This window comes from Girardinichthys multiradiatus, chromosome 15 (genome assembly GCF_021462225.1).
Source record: "Girardinichthys multiradiatus isolate DD_20200921_A chromosome 15, DD_fGirMul_XY1, whole genome shotgun sequence".
Taxonomy (NCBI): Eukaryota; Metazoa; Chordata; class Actinopteri; order Cyprinodontiformes; family Goodeidae; genus Girardinichthys; species Girardinichthys multiradiatus.
The window spans coordinates 27,053,373-27,074,804 of NC_061808.1; the positions used below are offsets into that span (position 1 = coordinate 27,053,373).

The following is a 21,432-nucleotide window of genomic DNA, read 5'->3' on the forward strand; positions in this document are numbered from 1 at the left end:
TATCTACATTGCTGGATTTTAGTCTCTCTGCCACTATGTGGGGTTGGATGGAATTAGGGTAGATGAAAAGTCAATAGGAAGTAACCTCACAAAGGTATTTGCCTCCTCAAGGTGAGTAAGTGCCATGTTGAACAGGGTGGCGATGGCATCATCCACCCCTCTTCCTGCTCTATAGGGAAATTAGAGTGGATCCAGCATTGACTGGGTGTGACTCAGTTAATGCTGGATCAGTCAAAATCAATGATATTGGCCTAAAGTCTGCTCTGGAATCACTGGAAATGATTGTACAAAGACGTTTTTCTGAAATAAAAATCATTACAGACAACATTGAACATTGTTTTCATCACACTGTCATCCAACAACAGAGTGTCTTCTTTAGATCTGGTGTAATACAGACCGCTACAAGAGATCTAGCCGGCCCACAGCCATCACCATCTACAACAACTCTTTTAAGAAACTTGGATAATAGGAGTTACAACAACTTTTAATTTCGATTTGGGATTAATAAAATATTTTTGAATTGAAACTGACCTGAATTTAAAAAATGGCAATTTCACAGGTAATGCCATTATAAATTAATACAAATATGAGGGCATGAAGAAAGATGATTTTATTAAATCAGATATAGATATGATCAGCTGAGAACATCGTTAAATAGTTAAACACTTAAGTTATTACTATGTTACCAAAAGCTTTATGTCTCTTCCTAAATCATATTAGGTTGATATTTCTTTTTTTAACCATGCTGGGAAAATTGAATATTTACCCTCCAATGATGTGTAGTCAGTTGCTTTACTTTGAAACGAATAAAGAAACAGAAAACCTACTCTGCAGACTAATTTGTATGTTTTTCTGATTACACTTCTGCAAGTATTTGTTGTAGACATTAAAACTTCAGTGATTACATGAATCCTTTCCTCTACGTTAATCTGAAAAAAGATGTGCTAACTATTATTAGGTATGTTTCACAAAATCAGAATGTTAATATTTTAAACATAATAGTTTTGAGTTGCATCTCTAACATGAACTATGGTTCTTGTTCTAGCAAAATTTAGAATGGATTCTCGCTAGAAATAATTTACACAAATTTAAAAAGCTGAGTTGTAAGACAATGGTTTTTGTAAGGGCACAACAACTTTAAATTTGAAGGGTTCAATGCTATACATTTATTCATCTCTTGGGAGAACACAATGTTAGCAGGATATTAAACAAAAAAAATGTAAAAAAATATATATATTATCTTACAGTGGCATACAAAAACATTTATCCCCTTTGAATTCTGCATATTTTTCACATGTAGGATTTTATGACAACCAAAATAATTGCAAAATGGAAGGAAAAAGAAACTCCCTAAGCCTAACACTCTTTGCACATAAAAATATGTAATGAGTGGCAGGCATTGGTATTCAACCCCTTTTACTTTGATTTCCATAAATAAAATCCAGAGCAACCAACCACCTTCAGAAGTCATCTAATTATTAAGTAGAGTCCAACCTGTGTGTAATTTATTCTTAGTGTAAATACATTTGTTCTATGAAGGCCTCAGAAAGTCTGTAAGAGAACATTAGTGAACAGACAGCATCACAAAGACCAAGTAACACAGAAGACAGGCTAGGGATGAAGGCTCAATACAAATGCATGCCACACTTTTCAGATTTTTATTGCTGAAAAAGTTAAGTAACAACCGTTTTCTTCAATCGCACAATTCTCCGCTGCTTTGAGTTGGTCTTTCATTTAAAACCCCAAATAAAATACAGCGAAGGTTGCAGCTTTAATGTAACAAAATGGAAAAGTTCAAGCGGTGTGAATACTTTTGATGGCACTGTATATAAATATTACTGAAAGTGCCAAAATGTAAAACAGCATTATTAGCTGGCACAATGTTTCTTTTATGGCAGTACATTTTGCATGTATCATACTTGTCAGTACCTCGGATTGCTCAGTAGATGGCAGCAAATTAACACAGACCTGGTAATCAAGATAATCTTCTTTCCAAATGTTCCAACTTTTAGTTACTTCTTGATATTTTTAAAGAACAATTCTAATGAAACTTGAAATAGAAACATTTTAAATACTTAAAGACAACGGAAATATTCATATGTTGTTAAATCAAATGGCTTATTTTATGCCAATGTAATAGCAGATAAAGAAGTTTTATTATAATAATTATAAAAAAAAGAAATGTGTTCCTCAAATAGTGAGGATTGATGGATGTCCCACAAACTGGGATTGTTGGAAGTCTTCTATGTACTCTGTTGTTCTTTTAAAGCTATTTGGAAGCAGTAGAGATTTGATCCAGATCTCACTGGTTCCTCTGTAGAGCAAAGTTTATTTTGATTCCTTAGAGCATTAAACTGTGAAATGAGCATTATAATCACAACCTAAAAATACAAGGCCGTATTTGTTGTTATTGTCTCCGGTTTCGCCGGTCCCCTGGTACGCTCTGTGAAACCCCACATCTGATGCAACTCTCCAGCCAAGAGGGATAAAGCACAGTATGATGGGATGTTTTCTTAGGAGGGAGAAAAGGAGACTCATACTGTTAAAGCTCTGTTAAAGTTCAGAGGATTTTTCTTATATTTTTAATTCGGAATTGCTCTAACCACCTTAAAAAGGCTACCTCCACTCTCTCCAGTTTGTCCTTAAAGCAGAATGGTGGATCACTCTCTGTGCTTTGGTATAATAACTCTGGTAAATTATTTGTTCATTCAGCATTCATTGTAGGGTTAATTTGCTTTCGGATGTCAACATGATGACCTTAAGTTTAACTTATTATGATGACTACCATAAAATGAGGCATAAAGATTTATGAGAAAGAGCACAGTAAACAGGATCAGGGAGGTTTTGCCCCTCACATCTCTGGACATAAAAGGAGCAGGGGTCCAAAGATTGAGACTGTGGTCACATATAAAGAACAGTTTTGACTGTAACGATCTCTAAATCTGTTAATATGTCTCTCCTTCCATCTAATTTATTCCAAGTTTGCTATGTTGGAGCCCCTCCATATTTCTCCAGTGACCACAGTCAAGGCCCGTACAGTTTTATAGCAGTTTTATTTTCATATTGTGCAAGAAAATCTCCAGACTCTGTTCTGTACGTATTGCCAAATTTCATATATTTAATGCTGTATTTCTTTCCCTCTGCAGTTTTACACCTTCGGCTGACGGCGATAAAACCTGCAGTTTGCGGTCTCTGTGTCTGCAGCTGTCATCTGGTATTGGCTTTATTGTGAAAAAGTTCAGGTTTTTCTTTTATAGAATTTCTTCCTTGAATCTCTTTCCTTATTAAACACAAACACTAATAGCAGGATAGAAGACAACAATACATGTAGACTCACTTGTCCCCAAACAACTAGTATTCAGCTAGTTTTGACAACAACTTCAGATGGTGATCATTGTTCAGTCAGCAAGAGGTACCAAGTGACTGCGGGTTTGGCTAATCCCACCTCCTAAAAAGGTATTATATAGGAATGTTAATGATTTAAACAAACTGTTAAGTTTTACTGTTACTGCTGTATGTTGTTAGTTGGGAGGAAATGAAAGGTTGAGGAAAACAAGGAGGGAGTTTAGGTTAGAACATCCTCATGTACGTGCAACACTAAAAACACCAAAAACATTTTGCTGGGAAGCTGTGGAACGAAGTGTGTGATAGTCTGAAATGAAGTTTCAACAATGACTCAGTTTAAAAGGGATGTAAGTGGAAGCACTATTTACATTTTATCGGTTTACATATGATTGCATCCACAAATGTGTGTCTATGCATCTACAGGTCCTTCTCAAAATATTAGCATATTGTGATGAAGTTCATTATTTTCCATAATGTCATGATGAAAATGTAACATTCATATATTTTAGATTCATTGCACACTAACTGAAATATTTCAGGTCTTTTATTGTCTTAATACGGATGATTGTGGCATACAGCTCATGAAAACCCAAAATTCCTATCTCACAAAATTAGCATATTTCATCCGACCAATAAAAGAAAAGTGTTTTTAATACAAAAACGTCAACCTTCAAATAATCATGTACAGTTATGCACTCAATACTTGGTCAGGAATCCTTTGGCAGAAATGACTGCTTCAATGCGGCGTGGCATGGAGGCAATCAGCCTGTGGCACTGCTGAGGTCTTATGGAGGCCCAGGATGCTTCGATAGCGGCCTTTAGCTCATCCAGAGTGTTGGGTCTTGAGTCTCTCAACGTTCTCTTCACAATATCCCACAGATTCTCTATGGGGTTCAGGTCAGGAGAGTTGGCAGGCCAATTGAGCACAGTGATACCATGGTCAGTAAACCATTTACCAGTGGTTTTGGCACTGTGAGCAGGTGCCAGGTCGTGCTGAAAAATGAAATCTTCATCTCCATAAAGCTTTTCAGCAGATGGAAGCATGAAGTGCTCCAAAATCTCCTGATAGCTAGCTGCATTGACCCTGCCCTTGATAAAACACAGTGGACCAACACCAGCAGCTGACACGGCACCCCAGACCATCACTGACTGTGGGTACTTGACACTGGACTTCTGGCATTTTGGCATTTCCTTCTCCCCAGTCTTCCTCCAGACTCTGGCACCTTGATTTCCGAATGACATGCAGAATTTGCTTTCATCCGAAAAAAGTACTTTGGACCACTGAGCAACAGTCCAGTGCTGCTTCTCTGTAGCCCAGGTCAGGCGCTTCTGCCGCTGTTTCTGGTTCAAAAGTGGCTTGACCTGGGGAATGCGGCACCTGTAGCCCATTTCCTGCACACGCCTGTGCACGGTGGCTCTGGATGTTTCTACTCCAGACTCAGTCCACTGCTTCCGCAGGTCCCCCAAGGTCTGGAAACGGCCCTTCTCCACAATCTTCCTCAGGGTCCGGTCACCTCTTCTCGTTGTGCAGCGTTTTCTGCCACACTTTTTCCTTCCCACAGACTTCCCACTGAGGTGCCTTGATACAGCACTCTGGGAACAGCCTATTCGTTCAGAAATTTCTTTCTGTGTCTTACCCTCTTGCTTGAGGGTGTCAATAGTGGCCTTCTGGACAGCAGTCAGGTCGGCAGTCTTACCCATGATTGGGGTTTTGAGTGATGAACCAGGCTGGGAGTTTTAAAGGCCTCAGGAATCTTTTGCAGGTGTTTAGAGTTAACTCGTTGATTCAGATGATTAGGTTCATAGCTCGTTTAGAGACCCTGTTAATGATATGCTAATTTTGTGAGATAGGAATTTTGGGTTTTCATGAGCTGTATGCCAAAATCATCCGTATTAAGACAATAAAAGACCTGAAATATTTCAGTTAGTGTGCAATGAATCTAAAATATATGAATGTTAAATTTTCATCATGACATTATGGAAAATAATGAACTTTATCACAATATGCTAATATTTTGAGAAGGACCTGTATTTGTAGGGTACATATACAGTGCTTTGCAAAAGTATTGACACCCCTCCCCTTGCACTTTTTCACATTTCTTCACAGCAGAAACACAAATCTCAATGTGTTTCATTTGGATTTTATGTGATAGGTCAACACAAAGTGGTGCATAATTGTGAAGAGGAAGGATACATGATTATTAAAATTATTTACAGAAAAACATCCTAAAAGTTGGCATTTACTTGGCTTTAGCCTCCTTTAATGCCTCTAAATAAATCCAGTGCAAATAATAATTGCCTTATTAGAGTCCACTGTTGCGTAATTTAATTATAATATATATACAGCTGTTCTTGAAGACCTTAGATGTTATTTAGAGAACATTAGGAGAACTTTAATTAGAGCTTTAAGAAGTCAAGAGGTCCATGCTTTCTCTGGAGGAGCTGCAGAGATTCATAGCTAATAAAAAAAAAAAAACAGAACAATGTGCACAAATCTAGCCTTAAGAGAAGAAAAAGCCATTGTTGAAGGAAAGACATAAAAAAAACCATTTGCAAACAAGGGGAAAAAGCTACCCTGGTCAGATCAGACCAAATCTAAGCTTTTTAACCTAGCTAAGACCACATAAAAACACCATCTAACACCACATGAAGCACCAACCCATATGGTATAACATGGTAGTGGCAGCATTATGCTGTGGGGATTTGTTTCTTCAGCAGGGGCATGGAAACTGGGATGAAATATCATGGTTATTATTAATAAACATACTTTCTTTTACACAATTACTTTTCTATGAGGCATTTGGTTTGTGAAATATTTTCTATTTTATTTTAACATGGTCACAAATCATCATCATCGTCGTTATAAACAAGCACACCGAAATGGAAAAACTAGGTGAGACTAGAAATATCTATATGGTATTTTTGTATTTTGTTTGTCATACAGACTAAATTAGGTGATATAGTTTTACCACCCTATTATTATTATTTTGTTTTTGTTTTACCACCCTATTATAATGGTAAACCATAAACAGCGAGTAATCTTTATAAACTGAGAACACATCACAGATTTTTTCTGTGTAGTTGTGAATACGAACTGACGAGTCACAGTCAGACGATTGGTTTGAGCCAGAAAAACATGCAGAGCTGTATCAGGAAGGGGAGAGTATGACCTCAGCTTTAGCTAAATTGCAGAATGTGGTAAAAGCACATTTTAACCTTTTTTTTTCCATGACCATAAGTCAGAGCACTTTTAAACTTTCCACAAAGTCAAATTTCATAAAAGAGTTTTGGGAAAATATTCTAAATTGTTAGTTAATCTTAGAGGGTCTTGAGAGACGAACAAGGAGTCAGACTGCCTGCTGAGTTTTCTGCTTGTCAGTATATTATCAGAAGAATTTCCTCTTGCTGTCACTCAGCTCCACAGCATTCATCTCTGTAAACAGCATCTACTCAAATAAACAGTTCAGCTCGCAACCTTGCTCCAGTCCCATCACTGAGCAGATCCATGTATCAGCAGAGAGTCTGATTTGGGTCGGCACTGAAAACAAACCAATCATTTTATCAATGATGGTAACAAAAATTATACACACTGCTAACATTATGAGCTCTTTGTCTGATATAAATGTGGTTGGCTATCTTGGGTGTATCCCAGAAACCTGTGTATGCCTATACACACACACACACACACACACACACACACACGCACACACACATACACACGAGCGCACACACACACACACACACACACACACACACACACACACACACACACACACACACACACACACACACACATACACACACATACTGAACCTGTTGTAAATATCTCATAAAGACTAAACATCTGTTTGCTGCAGATGGTTTTGCAGCAGAAACCCACACTCTGGTAAAATACCCACAAGCTCAACTACCCCACAGAACAAACTGCATGTTTTAATTGCAGTCAACTGCATGAAGGTGTAGATACACACATGTGCAAGCACAGCATGATGCATTGATCATTGATCATTTGACTATGTAAGGAATGATTTTGGAAGGCTTTTTGGATATAATTTGTAATAATCAAATACTGCTTTTTCATTCAGCAGTTTACCTCCTGCATCAGATCTCCATGTCATTCCTTGTGAGTTGCCATTTGTACCCCTTCCTCCTCTGCAGATTTGTATTTTTTAAGGCCTAGTTGGGTTTCAGGGCTCTATTAAAAGTTCAAAGGAAGCATTTACTGCTGCAACTGGAGCTAGTCTACACTGAGGCTTTGCACTAATGAGTGCAGGATACTCTGCACATAGTTTCAGGGCAAAACACACAGATTTCAAGTCAGGCAGCACATGTTTCACTTGTAGAGGCTGCAGCAATGTCCAATAGTTCTTTTTTATTACAATTATTGTCATTTTGAGAGCCAGCAATCGATCAGAAACCTAACTGACTGAAGTCTTTCAAGTCAACATTCCCTCTATTTTTCTCTCTCTCTACTTTCCTTCAAATTCCTCCTGCAGTTTCTGCTCTAGCTATGTAGATTCAGGAAAATGAGATTTTGAGAAAAAATAAACTAGTTGCCTACTTTGCTTAACATTGAGGAAATGATAAACGGTGTCAAAAAGATTGATAGTTTAATTATGATGCATTCTGTTTGTAGAAGTTGGAAGTCTGAGTTCCAAGTTGGAATAAATCAACCACAATGACCAGGGAAGGTCAAGTATAACCCTGAGGTCAAACCAGAATTTCTGTGTTCCAAATCAGAAAAATCTATTAGAAAAAGTGGAAATTCTGACTTGGTATTAGAGCTTCCCCTTAGATCAGTAGTTGCTCCATGGATAAAGTCTCCTGATTGTTTGAATAATATAGTGCTGTACAAGATCTCTAACAATGAACACAACTCGTTAGAAGGTCACATTCCTGTCGGCTTGAAATCCAAAAAGCAGTTACTATGGTTACCAACCACAACAATTAACAACTCTTGCTTATTTTGTTTGCTGATCGTGACATCAATGTTAGAGTCAACAGATCAAACACAGCATAGGCAACCACTGTGTAAATCAAATTTTGTGAAAGTTCCACAAATAAACTCTTTCTTATCACTTTTAAGGATTAATATCTCCTTAAGTCAGATGTTCAGTCGCACACGCAGCACTGCCAAACATTGGTTTGTAAACATGTCTAATTATTGTTTCAATGCATAAAATGCTATGCAGAGAAATACTATTACTGACTTGTTTTTAGGAGTGGTCTCTAATATCAGTGATATGGGGAATTTTAAAACAAAGGACGACTAGACACCCAAGCAAAACATGCTATTATTTAAGGTAAGCTTGGCATTTGTTGATTGTGCAGTTGGTAACATTATGAGCCCCGTAGAGTGAAATTAAACATCTTATTGATATTGCTTTTGTGTTTTGTGTGGAACAGAACCAAGTATCCGCAGGTTTTATGACAAATTGTTCAAATAATTTCAATACGTCCATTAGTTGTATTTGGTTTTAGTTTGAAGCTAAAGTGAACAATAAATGCTGCTTTGGTTCAGTAGATGGTTCTGATAGAAAATATTTATTATGTCTGCTTTATCTCAGGGGCAGGATTGATCATATACTAAATTGACTTCAGTATAAGTCAATAAAAACCTTAAATGGAGCTGTTTATTTTTCTGCTGAACACATATAATCACCAAATGAACAGTTTGTTTCCTCTATATAAAAATGTTTCCTTGACTTTTAGGTTAATGGACCTTTCTACATTTAATAAAGTATATATTTTTAAAACACCACTTTAAGTCTGTCATGACTTTGTCATTTTTGATTGCTACCAAACTGGAAAAAAATAGAAACATCAAAATTAAACAAGATTTTTTTTTTTCTTTGCACTTAGAAAAAGAAAAAAACATTACGTTCATCTTTCATCTTGCCAATGCATGTAAAGCTGTCAAGTGTATATGTACTTTAGATTTAAGGTTGACATGCTACCAGAGTACATAAAGACCTCTAAGTATATGCAAATAACAGGAGAAATTGCTAATGGTTTCACAATACTGCTCTCTGAAAGTCTTTTATAACAAATTAGAATTGAATAATGTTTGTTTAGCCTTTGGAGCTTTGCAGTTTTGACCTTCCTGCCTGCTGTGTTCTCGGAAGTCCGACATTCCAGAGTAAATACAAAAACAAACAAATCACATAGCATGGGTAGGGAGTGAACGGGTTTTACTTACATGCAGTAATTGGTATGCCGCACTATATCTGAGAGAGAGATATGAAGAGAGACAGGCAGAGGAGTGATGTCAGAGTCCGTGGGCGGTTCTACATGACTTGGCTATGATGTCATCAATGATGTAACAAAGGAAGCAGATTGTATGACAGAGGTCTTTAATGATTCTTCTTCACTTAACATTTGTTCTTGACGGAGATAACATCTTTTGAGTGTCTCACAGTGTTTAGTTTTTCAACTACGGTTTATACTATAAAAACGATTTGACAGTCCCAAAAATGTTTCTTCGTAAAAAGTTTCAATTTTTGCGCCAGGAAAAACATCAGATAATGTTTTTTGATGTTTGTCCTCTTATTGATGAGACTGACGCAATTTGTCAACAGAATGACGTCTTGACCAAGCAAAAAGACGAGACCATCATTAAGCTGAATGATATCAGTGCCTTACAAGATGATTACAAGGAGCTTAAAAATCAGAGGACGGCTGGCATCAAGGCAAACAAAGTCTTAAAACAGCAAGTTAAGGACTTAAAAATGAAACTCAAAGTTGCAACAGCCCAGAAAGAGAGGTGTGAACTGGAAAAGAACCAAATTGGGAATCTACTTAAAAGCAACAGGGCTCTGGAGCAAGAACTTGTGAGTTTGAATTTCAAACTGAAGGATTCTTTTGCATTGGAAGATTATGAAAAAGTGAAAATTGAGAAACAAACTCTGACAAAACAGAGCATTTTGTTGCAAAAGCAAGTTCAGGAAACCAAACAAAAGCTTGATGAACAAAACCAGCTGGAGGAAAAGAACAAAAAATCTGAAGAGAAGCTCAGGATTTTACGCTCAAACAACACAGCTCTGGAGGAGGAATTTGAGGAGTTAAAGAACAAACTCAAATTTGGTGACAAAATTAGGAAAGAGTATTCAACTTTAAGAAAAGAAACCAAAATCAGGCTTAACTACAGCTATGCACTACAGGACAAAATCAGTGAGCTCCAACACCAGTACAATGCTGAAAAGTACTGGATTGATGAGTATAACCAAATGAAAAATCACTGTAAGGAGCTTGACCGTGGGAATACCAAACTTCGGGCAGAATATCAGAAGATCGACAATGAGCTCAGAAAAATTAAAGTCCATCCATCTATCCATCCATTTTCTGTACCCGCTTCTTCCATACAGGGTCTTGGAGGAGCTGGTGCCGATCTCAAGCGGTCAACAGACGAGAGGCAGGCTACACCCTGGACAGGTCACCAGTCCATCGCAGGAGAAATTAAAGTCCTGAAGCAAAACTGTAGTGAAGTCCAATCGACTATGCAGGGTGCTGAAAACAAGAAAGTGTCTTCCTGCTTAAAAAAACAGGAATTAAAGAGGGAACAGAAGGATTTTAAAAACAAACAGGGCATGCACAAAAAATGCACAGTAAATGGTGATGAAGTGCAAGGAGTGTTAGCCAAGGCAAAAATAATAAGAAATAAGCTTGGCTGTATAGCTAAAAAACATGTTATTTATCCAATCAGGGATTTTTTTAGGGCTGGCAGGAGAAGTAGGATGTCAAGCCAGACCTGTTCAACCACCACCAGATAGAATCAGGGAGCTTAGGAGGCACTGCCCTCAAAAAAGTCGCAGAGATTGGTATCATAGGGTATCAGTTTTTTCATTGTAATTGTTAATTATTTTTATAAGTTATGGACATAAAGAGTCATAAAAATTCTCAAAGCTACAGGTAATTCAGTTAAACTGTATTTTATCGTCTGAAGACCTTTGTTAGCTATGGTTTCTCTCCCGGTGCTCCGGCTTTTTCCTAAAAAGCTTGCTTGTTAAAAGGTAGCAAAACCCCAAATCAACTTTTTTTTTGCAGATAAACTGCATAAAATAGGCCTTAGTGCTATCTTTATGTTACTGTAATTCAGATGAACTGTATTTTATCGTCTGAAGACCTTTGTTAGCTGTGGTTTCTCTCCCGGTGCTCCGGCTTTTTCCTAAAAAGCTTGCTTGTTAAAAGGTAGCAAAACCCCAAATCAACTTTTTTTTTGCAGATAAACTGTATAAATTGGGTGCTATCTTTATGTTACTGTAATTCAGATGAACTGTATTTTATCGTCTGAAGACCTTTGTTAGCTGTGGTTTCTCTCCCGGTGCTCCGGCTTTTTCCTAAAAAGCTTGCTTGTTAAAAGGTAGCAAAACCCCAAATCAACTTTTTTTTGCAGATAAACTGTATAAATTGGGTGCTATCTTTATGTTACTGTGCAAATGTTGAATTTTTTCTGTAAACTTGATTAATTCTGCAGTATTTGGCCTAAAAACATGCTAGTGTTGCCATCTTTGGATTGAACAGTTGCTACTGCAGTTGAATTTTCCTATTGGTTGAAACAGTACAGCTTGGTACATCTCCACGTCACAGCCCTGCGTTCGGGAACAAAACCATCTCACTCAGACACACGACTCTGTGGTGAGTCAGGGGTTGGAAATGCAAGCATTGCAAGATCATTTAAATTTAAATCTACATGTAAATGTAAACTTTCTGAAAGTTTGTTACTGCTTTGAACGCTATGTTAGCAAGGATGCTGCTAACATCACTTTACGACGCAGAAGCCGGACCCATTCTGTGAAAAGTTGTAGGAAAAACCAGCTAAATGTTTGCTAACGTGGAGGTCAGTAGAAGCTGCATAGGGTACATGCCTAGGTCTGATACTTATAGCCTTATTAAAATTTCAGGCAAAATGTGTGTAATGAGAGATTGTTTGCGCATCTATTAACACATCAAAGTGGCGCCTGGAGAAGCGCATCACGAAACACTATTATTAGCTGTCGGATCTCTGTCTGCATATCTATGGGGCACATATATACATATTAAAGTCAAAAAAATATTTAAACTAAATGTCTTTTGAGAACAAACACAATAGATATATGTTCACCCCCACACACTTTATAAACACATCACTAATTTAAATGCAGACATTGACTGTACACCATATACATCTTCAGTCCTTTTCCTAACAAAATACTATAATGATCATCAAACTGTGTAGAATAGAATAGAATATATTAGAATAGAATCATCAATTGAGTTGTAAGGTTAACATGCTATACCAGCAAAGTTAGATATAACAAAATTCAATTTACAAATTGTCATGGTATGACATCCTTGGACTTGGTTTGTGTTTTTGTATTAACCGTTCTTAGGTCTATGGTTTCCTTTATTGTTAATTAGTTCCACCTGTCCCTTATGCCTCCATGTCTCCTTGCCACACCTGTTCTTAGTTCCTGTAATTACCTGCCTTTGTTTTCTCCCTGTATATTAGTTGGTCTGTGTTCTTTGTTCCCCGCTGGTTCCTCCGTCACTATTCCTCGTTCACTACCCCTGTTTATGCTCAGTTTTGCTACGTTACAGAACTATGTACACATGTAAGTTTTTGGCTCGACTCATGTTTGTACTTGTTGGATTATGTTACGTTTTGGAGACCTTTAATTAAAGAAAAGTCTTCCTCTCATCATGCGGCTGCCAAGCTCTTATCTGCACTTTGGTCCGATCCAAACCAAGAACGTGATACAAATTGGTGTTTCCAGTGCCCCGGAAGCTCTTCCTACTTCTGGTTAGGGGCCACAAACAAACTGCATATCACAGCCTGCGGCAGCACATTAAAAGGTGAGGAGATTGTGGATGGTGGAGCATAGATTCTTTTTCAAATTTAGTATTTACATTTAATCGAACTTTTATGTGGCCAATGACAGTCCATTTTGTCTGTCCGTTTATGTGAAATGAATGACAGTTTCCTGCTAATTAAAAATTAGGGTATTTGTGGCATGATACTTTTATTTTACATTGTTTCCTGATCCCAGACTAATAGGGATTTTGAGTTTTTCAGGTCTGGGGTACAGTTGCATAAGGGAAAAAAGAGTCCTGGCCAGCCCATGGACTGCCTGCTTGAAGGGTAAAACATTTTAAACTGTCTGATGCCCAGCGTTATTTATTAAACAAGGAATTATCTTTATGCCAATTAAGGGTTGTCACGGTAACAAATAGAGACTATAAAAGCAGGTCTGATCCTCAACAGTATCATAATAAAATTGGGTTGGTTCTTTATGGTAAAACAAAAGTGGTAAAACAAATTTTTTTCCCCTCAAAACATGATCTTGATTAACAAAAGTTTCGACTTTTTCCAGACATGTTCAGAATGGTCAAATTAGACTCAAATTCAACACAAAATGAAATGCACACTTCAACAGAATTACTTGACAGGCTTATTATATTTAAAGTTGTATGGTGTGTTTATAAGACAGGCCAAGACAAACTAAGGTTATAAGATATATACCCTTCATTTTTCTGTTTATCAGTTTTATTAAGCCTTGTAAAGTGATTCAGAAAGGGGAACCAGTTTTTGAAAATGTTATCTAGGGTTGAGATTTAATACTTACATTCACAATTTAATGAATACTATACTATGACCCTTTTGAATACTATACTCTGACCCGATCCTGCACCTAAAAAGAGACTAATCAAGATATGAAAGACATTAAAATAATAACAACTAATAAAACCTTGCTACATTTCTAGCTTCATTCATCTTCTATACTGCTTATTCCATAGTGGACCACAGGGAAGCTGGTGCCTATTTCCAGCAGTCTACGGGCGAGAGGCAGGGTACGCCCTGGACAGGTCACCAGTCCATCGCAGGGCAACACAGAGACATAAAAGACAAACAACGATGCACACACTCATTCACACCAAAGGGTAATTTAGAGAGACCAATTAACCTAACAGTCATGTTAGAATGTAGGACTGGGATGTTGGACTGTGTAAGGAAGCCACAGTACCCAGTGATAACCCACACATGTAAAGGGAGAACATGCAAACTTCATGCAGAGAGACCCCTGGCTGGGAGTTGAACCCAGTACCTTCTTGCTGCAAGGCAACAGTTCAACCAACTGTTCTACTGTGCAGCCCAGCTCCCCCCATTCTTAAAAAATAAGGACTAACTGCATTAGGAAAATGCAGAGTCATTATAATCTTTCAGATGAATACCACCCAATTGTTATGAAACCAGATGATTAACAGAACAGTTTTATCATGACCAAACAGACATATTTGTAGGAAGGAAACTTCAAGGGCAACCCCTTGAATATAAACAACAGTAATATATTGCAATTTAACACAGGAACATGCACACACACAAACCACGCACACACAAACAACACACTCAACAAACCATGCATCAACTGCATGGTACTTTAAGACACAAAATAAAGCAATACATACTGATATAAAGTACTATCCATATCCCTGTAAGGATTAAGTCCAGAAAAATGTATCTTTGTTCTTATTGAAAGCAAGAGCAGGATGTTTTACAATAAGCAGGTAAAGACAACTAGAAATATGAAAAGGGATACATGAAAGAGGGAGGCAAGTTATTCCAAGCTGATGAAACGTTAAACTGAAATGCACAAGGCAATATTTCCGTACGTCGCTTCCCTCAAATTTTGACACCCAGAAACCTTTTCCTCAGACAAACTTTATTTAAAAGGGGTTTTTTAAAGACAGATCAGCCTTAACGCGCCGTCAACACTTATTCATTTTTATCCTTTTATTAATGGTATTTTAAAGGTACATATTTCATTTTATAGGGGTGGTAACAAGCATAGGCTTCTTTTGATAGTTAAAACCGCTAATGGCAAGCGCTCAAGGCAGGGGTAACAGGTGACTCGCTGCCATCTTATAAATCCATTAAGAATCTTTTATCCAGGAAGGTTGTTTATTCAAAGTAATATTTCCTTAAATATTATTTTAATATTTCCTTAATAATATTTCCTTAAATATTATTATAATAAATAAAGACATCTAATGAAACACCATTGAGAATTAGTCATCCAAAAGGTTGGTTTTATTCAACAAATCACTCTTTGGAATATTATTTTATTAAAATAATGTTTTATCTGATGTTGCAATGTGCAAAGTTAGTTCCAAGACTAACTTGACCTCATTTCCAGATTCCTCAAGATAATTCTTGATTCTCAAACATCAATAACATGGTAATGTTGGTAATGTTGCTTCATTTTATTGGTCATGGTTAGTAACCATCTTTGATTCACTTGTTCATATTGTATATAGTTAATTTGCGTCCTTATTCTTTCATTTTGCTCGGTAGTTTAACTGGATTGTTCTAGTATAGTAAAGAGTTTGTTGATTGCGATATATTTGAGTTTGAATCACTTTTTTTTTGTTAACAATTTGTTGTATTTTAAGAAATAGTGTGAATTTATTCCATGTGTGTGCAGAGATTTGCTGTTCAGTAATGTCCACCACCTGGGTCCAGAGGCTGGTTACCCCTCTAGTGTATTGGTACCTAGAATATTTGGAATTGGCAATATAGAGTGTGCATGGGGACTGCGAATAAGTATACACATTGTTATGTGTCTTTATGTTGGGTATGTGGATGTAAGTGTTTTCATGTGTACGCATGAGCGTGGGAATGTGTGATTGTGACTGTGTGCCTGTTGCATGTTAGGTTGTGTCAGGTTGCGTCAAATATGGGGTCTATTTCCTCCCTGTCACAGTCCCAGCCGGTGGCAGGTTTCTCTGTTGTTAGTGGTTCATGGTGTCCAGGGCTGGGTGTTCTGGTCTGTGCCGGCCTGTGGGATTCTGCAGCTCCCTGGAGCTTCTGCACTGTGGCTGCTGGTTGGTTACCCTGGGGCTATCCTCTGCTCATCTCTGGGAGGTTTGGTATGCGGTAGTCCTGGCGGTGGTCCTTCCGGGGTTCCCGTGCTCTGGGGGCCGTTTGGATGTCTGTGGCTACGATCTTTCTTGGGTCCTAGGGGGCAGGTCTGTGGCTAACACACACACCTGCTATTGAACATTCTTATGGAGAAACCTTATATGCACAAGCGCGCTCACACATATAGCCACAAGTGTTTGGATTTAGGTATTACTATAATTTAGGCATTATAGTGATGGCCTTAATGGTTTACTTGTGAAAGTAAATCTATTGGGCTTCTTCTAGGCACTCAGACAACAATTCTGAGTGATACTGTGTCAGACAGGACACGTTAAAATAAATAAATAAAATAAGGCTTACAGAAATGTAAAAAAAAAAAAACTCAGTTTCCTATAGTTGCTATTTAAACTTGAGGCTGTTAATGAAATACGCTGTGTTTTAAGCATAAGAAGCATGTTCCATATAACTATTGGAACTAAACCAGACTTGAAAAGAAACCTAGGCTAGGATCCACTTGTGAAAGTAAATCTGTTGGGCTTTTTCTTGGCTCTCAGACAACAATTCTGAGTGCTACTCCGCCGGACAGGACACGGTTAAAAACAAACCAAAAAAAAGCATCAGGAAGTCTCTGACTCTTGGTCCAGACATGGACCACTTTTAAAAGGTACATTCCCCCATTATCGAGCCACATCATGCCACATCCCCGAAAGACTGTGCTCCTAGAAGAAGTTAGGAGAAAGGTACAGAGCACCATTATCGAGACCCATAATGGGTCAGAACAGTTTGTAGGAGTTGCCTCCTTCCCAGAGAGAAAGGTTTGATTGTATGTTATAACAAAGTTTTCTACTGGGGACAAATGTAATTTGGGAGTTTTCACCCTAGAACTGAACAAGCCGGACACCGTTGTGTGCAGTGAAAAGTAGTTCACTGCAGAAGACCCCTCCCTGACTGACCATGGCTGAGCTGGGCTCTCCTAACAAAAGTTAGGGGGAAGGTTACAGAGCACCAAGATGGCTCTGACTCTTGGTCCAGACGTGTGCAAGTTTGAAGGAATTTTCCCTCATTACCCAGACGCGTAATGGGCCAGAAGGGTTCTAAGGAACCTCCTCCCCAGGGAACAACGTTTGATTTTATGGTGAAAAAATATGGACCAAAAAGCACTGAGTGCATCAATGAATGGGTTAAAGATAAAAATTTTCCTGCAGGGGATTTGTTTGTCTTACGATTTTACAAATATGTTGAGGTCAAGAATTTAAATCTGAAATCCAACTTTTCTTTATCTTTTTTTCCTTTATCATGCCACTGTAATATACTTTTAAAAGGTTTTTTGTCATCATGTTAAGTTATGTCATGTTATGCTAAAATCTATTCCGATAAACTCGCCTTGCCTTTTAACCTCTCAAAGGTTTCACCCTCAAACCTGATACACACTGGGCCTAACTTACCCACAGAATCTTTGGCTCTGGTCTGAGAAGCATGCACCAAGCAATTTCTTTAGAAATGTTTCTAATTTTACCTACCCTTGATTTATTTAAAATCTACTGAAATGTCAGTGAATTAAAACTTAAGTAGTACACGGTAAGGACTTCGTGTGTGACCCACTTGACACCTCTTTGGTAATTCGGAGCTGTATATTTTAAAGCACAATCTTAGAAAATTGGAGAGAAAATAGTTCTCTACACATCTCGAGGACTCCTACTTTATCTGGAAAATGGTCTACTGTTGCATAAAAAGACACTTCACCAAGCAAGAACAGCTTATTTCTCATCATTAATAGAAGAGAATAAGAATAATCCAAGGTTCTTTTAAGTACAATTGCCAAACCTTACAGAGTCATTGCTCTGTTGAGCCATGTATTCCCCTAGCTCTCAGCAGAAATGTATTCTTTATAAATAAAATTGATTCTATTAAAAATACAATCATCGGCATCCTCCCAAACATGATTACTTCATCCTCAGTAAGTGAGACACCATTGGAGGTAACTGTAGAACCTGATCTGTGTTTAGACTGTTTTGATCCAATTGAGCTTTTACAGTTCTCAAAATTATTAGCTTCATCTTAACCTTCAACTTGTATGTTAGACCCAATCCCAACCAAATTATTTAAGGAAGTGTGTACTTTGATTGCAGCCTCTATTTTAGGTATGATTAATCTATTCTTAGTAAACTGATATGTACCACAGACTTTTAAGGTAGCTGTAATTAAACATTTACTCAAGAAACCTCTTGATCAAGATTAATTAATAAATAATAGACCTATATCGAATCTTCCGTTCTTATCTAAAATTCTTGAGAAAATAGTTGCTAATTAAGTGTGTGAGCATTTTCACAACAATAGTGACAATTGAAGACATTGAAATCTGGGCGACCTTCCTGGATGGGGGCATTGGCTGAGCTTCTGCTGCCAGCAACTTGATGTTCACCTTCTATAGATGATACACTTGGCCCTGACTTTCAGAGTTTATCCCTGTCTCTTTCCTAGACATAGCTACTGGCTAACTTGATACTGGCTACTGTGATTAACTGTATGTGCTCTCTTTCATACTCTTGAATTAAAAACTGGCTCAGTTCATCTGCTCAGCTGCTGTTCTCTCCTAGATGAAGCCAGTCAAGGAGCTACTACTGCCTTTAACATTTTACTTTTCTTTCACTCGAAAGTACATCTGCAGCAGTGCTTGTTGTGTGTATTCTTTGTTTTCTCAAACCTCCAGTCAGTCATGGCAGCTGGTCCCTGACACCGAGGCTGGTTCTGCTGGAGGTTTCTTCCTGTTAAAAGGGAATTTTCCTTTCCACTGCACACCATGCATGCTCAGTCTGAGGGATTGCTGCAATGTCAATGCAAGCGACTGTCCACTGTCGCTACATACTCATCCAGGAGGAGTGACTGTTACAAGTCACTGACTCGATCCAATCTGCTGGGTTTCCTTAGATAAAATTACTTTTTAACCAATTTGAAGATGACGAAGTTATGAATTGCCTCTATATAAACAAACTGAATTGAATTAAATTGTACAAAAGTCACTTGTAGGTACAATATTCCAATGACTTTTGTTCGAATGTCACTGGGATACTGAAAGTGTTTTTGGTGAAAGGGTGAGCAAAACCACTTTGAATTGTTGCAGTTAAACCTTTACATTGAGTGCTTAATGACTCTAAACAAGTTATAAGGTGTAGTCACTGTGTTAGAAACATTGGTTATAGTTTTATTCATGAAAATCATAGCTTTTATTTTCATGACAGGAGTCTCTCCTTTGCTCTTACCACCTGATGAAGACCTTGGTCAACATTGATGCAATGGGAGGAATCAACACTAAACCTATGCCCTGTTTTGGCCTCTACAGTGGACACACTTGCAAGAAAAGGCCTGCATAAATTAAAGTTGCGGGAAAATAAGTTCCGGAAAAAACTGTTTGGGTTTCATCGTCCAAACGTGCCGCTGAGTACAATTCTGACTATGATCGTGTTAATGGTTGGAATTGAATTCTCACAAAGATTTTGAGAGTAACAATATTTTGGATCGATGTTGACGTAAGTAAATGCAGGACAGAGTGACTGATTTCTGAGACATATGCCTATTATTACCTAAATTTGTAGCAGGCTATCCTTAAAACAGTCTACAGCAGTAACCTTAGACCTATCTTCAACTCTTTCCAAAATTCTTTCCAATTTTGTTCCTGTCTCCAATTTAAAGTCTGAAATGTTGAAAGAAGAATAAAGGAGTACAGTGAAACAATATTGGAGGCCATCTGAGCAGATGCGGCCATTCCTGGAACAATGGAGTTTATTGGGATGATAGCGTTTTTATTCTTTTAATATGGCAGGGAATGAAAGAGAAGTGAAACAAATTTTCACAGCTTTTTATATCTATAGGCAGATCTAGGGCAATAAAAATGGACGCTCCTCTAAAGTTTTACAGCTTACTACGTTCTCTCCTTTCTTTAGTCCACTCATCATTCCATCCTGCTCTTCTTTGCCCTTGTTTGCATGCTCTTAAGTCATGGGAACGACAGAAAATTACCCTACCGGTGCTGCACATCAACACCCCACCACACCTCCCTTTTGTACCTTGGGGCAGGAAACCCCATTCATTCGCACCTGCGTTGGGTTGCCACTGCGATGAACACCATCTGTCCTTCTGACTGTAAGAACCTGTTCTGAGGCACAGGCAGGGGGATAAACACACATACACACTCACATACCAATAGTGGACCAGGGTCAAGGGTGAAAGTACCCCCTTTCCTGTCCAGACAGACAAGGCTTCCTCTCAGTTCCTTTCTTATTTCCCTCCTTACCCCCCTTCCTCATATTCTCCTCTGCCTGTGGTTGACATGTACTGCACTGCCTATAAAATAAACCTCTCATGCTTTTTAAGTCTGACAAAAGTCCAAATTTACTAGAAATGTTATCATGTTATCAAGACCTTTATTGTGACTGCATGATCTTATGTTACACTAATTTGAAAAGGAATTTGACAAAAGATTTTCTTTATTCTTGATTGAGAAGAGCTTTTAAAAAAAAAGAATATTCATCTTAAATTAGCATCTGCTGTGGTGACTTAAATAAAAGTATATACATATGTTAGAATGGCCCAGGTAAAGTCCAGACTTGAATATGGGAGAATATGTGGCAAGGTTTCTACCTAGTGATCAATAGACCCGATTTCAACATTAAAGCTGCTTGTAGACCTTATTTACAAAGTCAATAATACATGTATGTACGTATTTGAGTGTGTATGTAGACCCAATAACATTTAAAAAAAGAAATATTAGGATAATTTAATATCCATTTGGGATTAATAAAGTATTTTTGAATTGAATTGAATTGAATAATGAAAATATGAGTATTTTATTTCAAAGTATAGTAGCTGGAGGCTCTGGCTGTAAGATGTTCATTGTGTGCATCAGAGAGACAGCCTGGGGGAAGAAACTGTTTCTGTGGGGGCTGGTTTTTGCAAACCCAAAGGTAAAAGTGTAAACAGTTTTGTCCAGAATGTGTGGGGTCTACAGAGATGTTAGTGCTTAATTTCCTGACCCTAGACCTGTATAGGTCCTGGATGGAGTGAAAATCAGCCCTGGTGATACCTATTTACACTGTACTGACAGATGGAATCAAGAATTTTAATCTAAAGTATTGTTAAGCAATCCAGACTAAAAGGATGTGCACTGACAGCTCAACACTTCCTCGATATCATTG

The 21,432-nt window shown here is 37.8% G+C and overlaps 3 long non-coding RNA genes across 3 annotated transcripts; 2 read left to right on the forward strand and 1 right to left on the reverse strand.

Moving 5' to 3' along the window:
- Positions 1 to 2,469: 2,469 nt before the first annotated feature.
- Positions 2,470 to 3,131, reverse strand: LOC124881586. The gene is made up of 2 exons (XR_007041694.1): positions 2,607 to 3,131; positions 2,470 to 2,512 (listed from the first exon to the last, which is right to left on the reverse strand). It is a non-coding gene; the product is annotated as an uncharacterized LOC124881586 (long non-coding RNA).
- Positions 3,132 to 12,950: 9,819 nt separating this feature from the next.
- LOC124881767 lies at positions 12,951 to 20,299 on the forward strand. The gene is made up of 2 exons (XR_007041739.1): positions 12,951 to 13,176; positions 19,480 to 20,299. It is a non-coding gene; the product is annotated as an uncharacterized LOC124881767 (long non-coding RNA).
- LOC124881768 lies at positions 15,703 to 16,688 on the forward strand. The gene is made up of 2 exons (XR_007041740.1): positions 15,703 to 16,243; positions 16,348 to 16,688. It is a non-coding gene; the product is annotated as an uncharacterized LOC124881768 (long non-coding RNA).
- Positions 20,300 to 21,432: the final 1,133 nt, after the last annotated feature.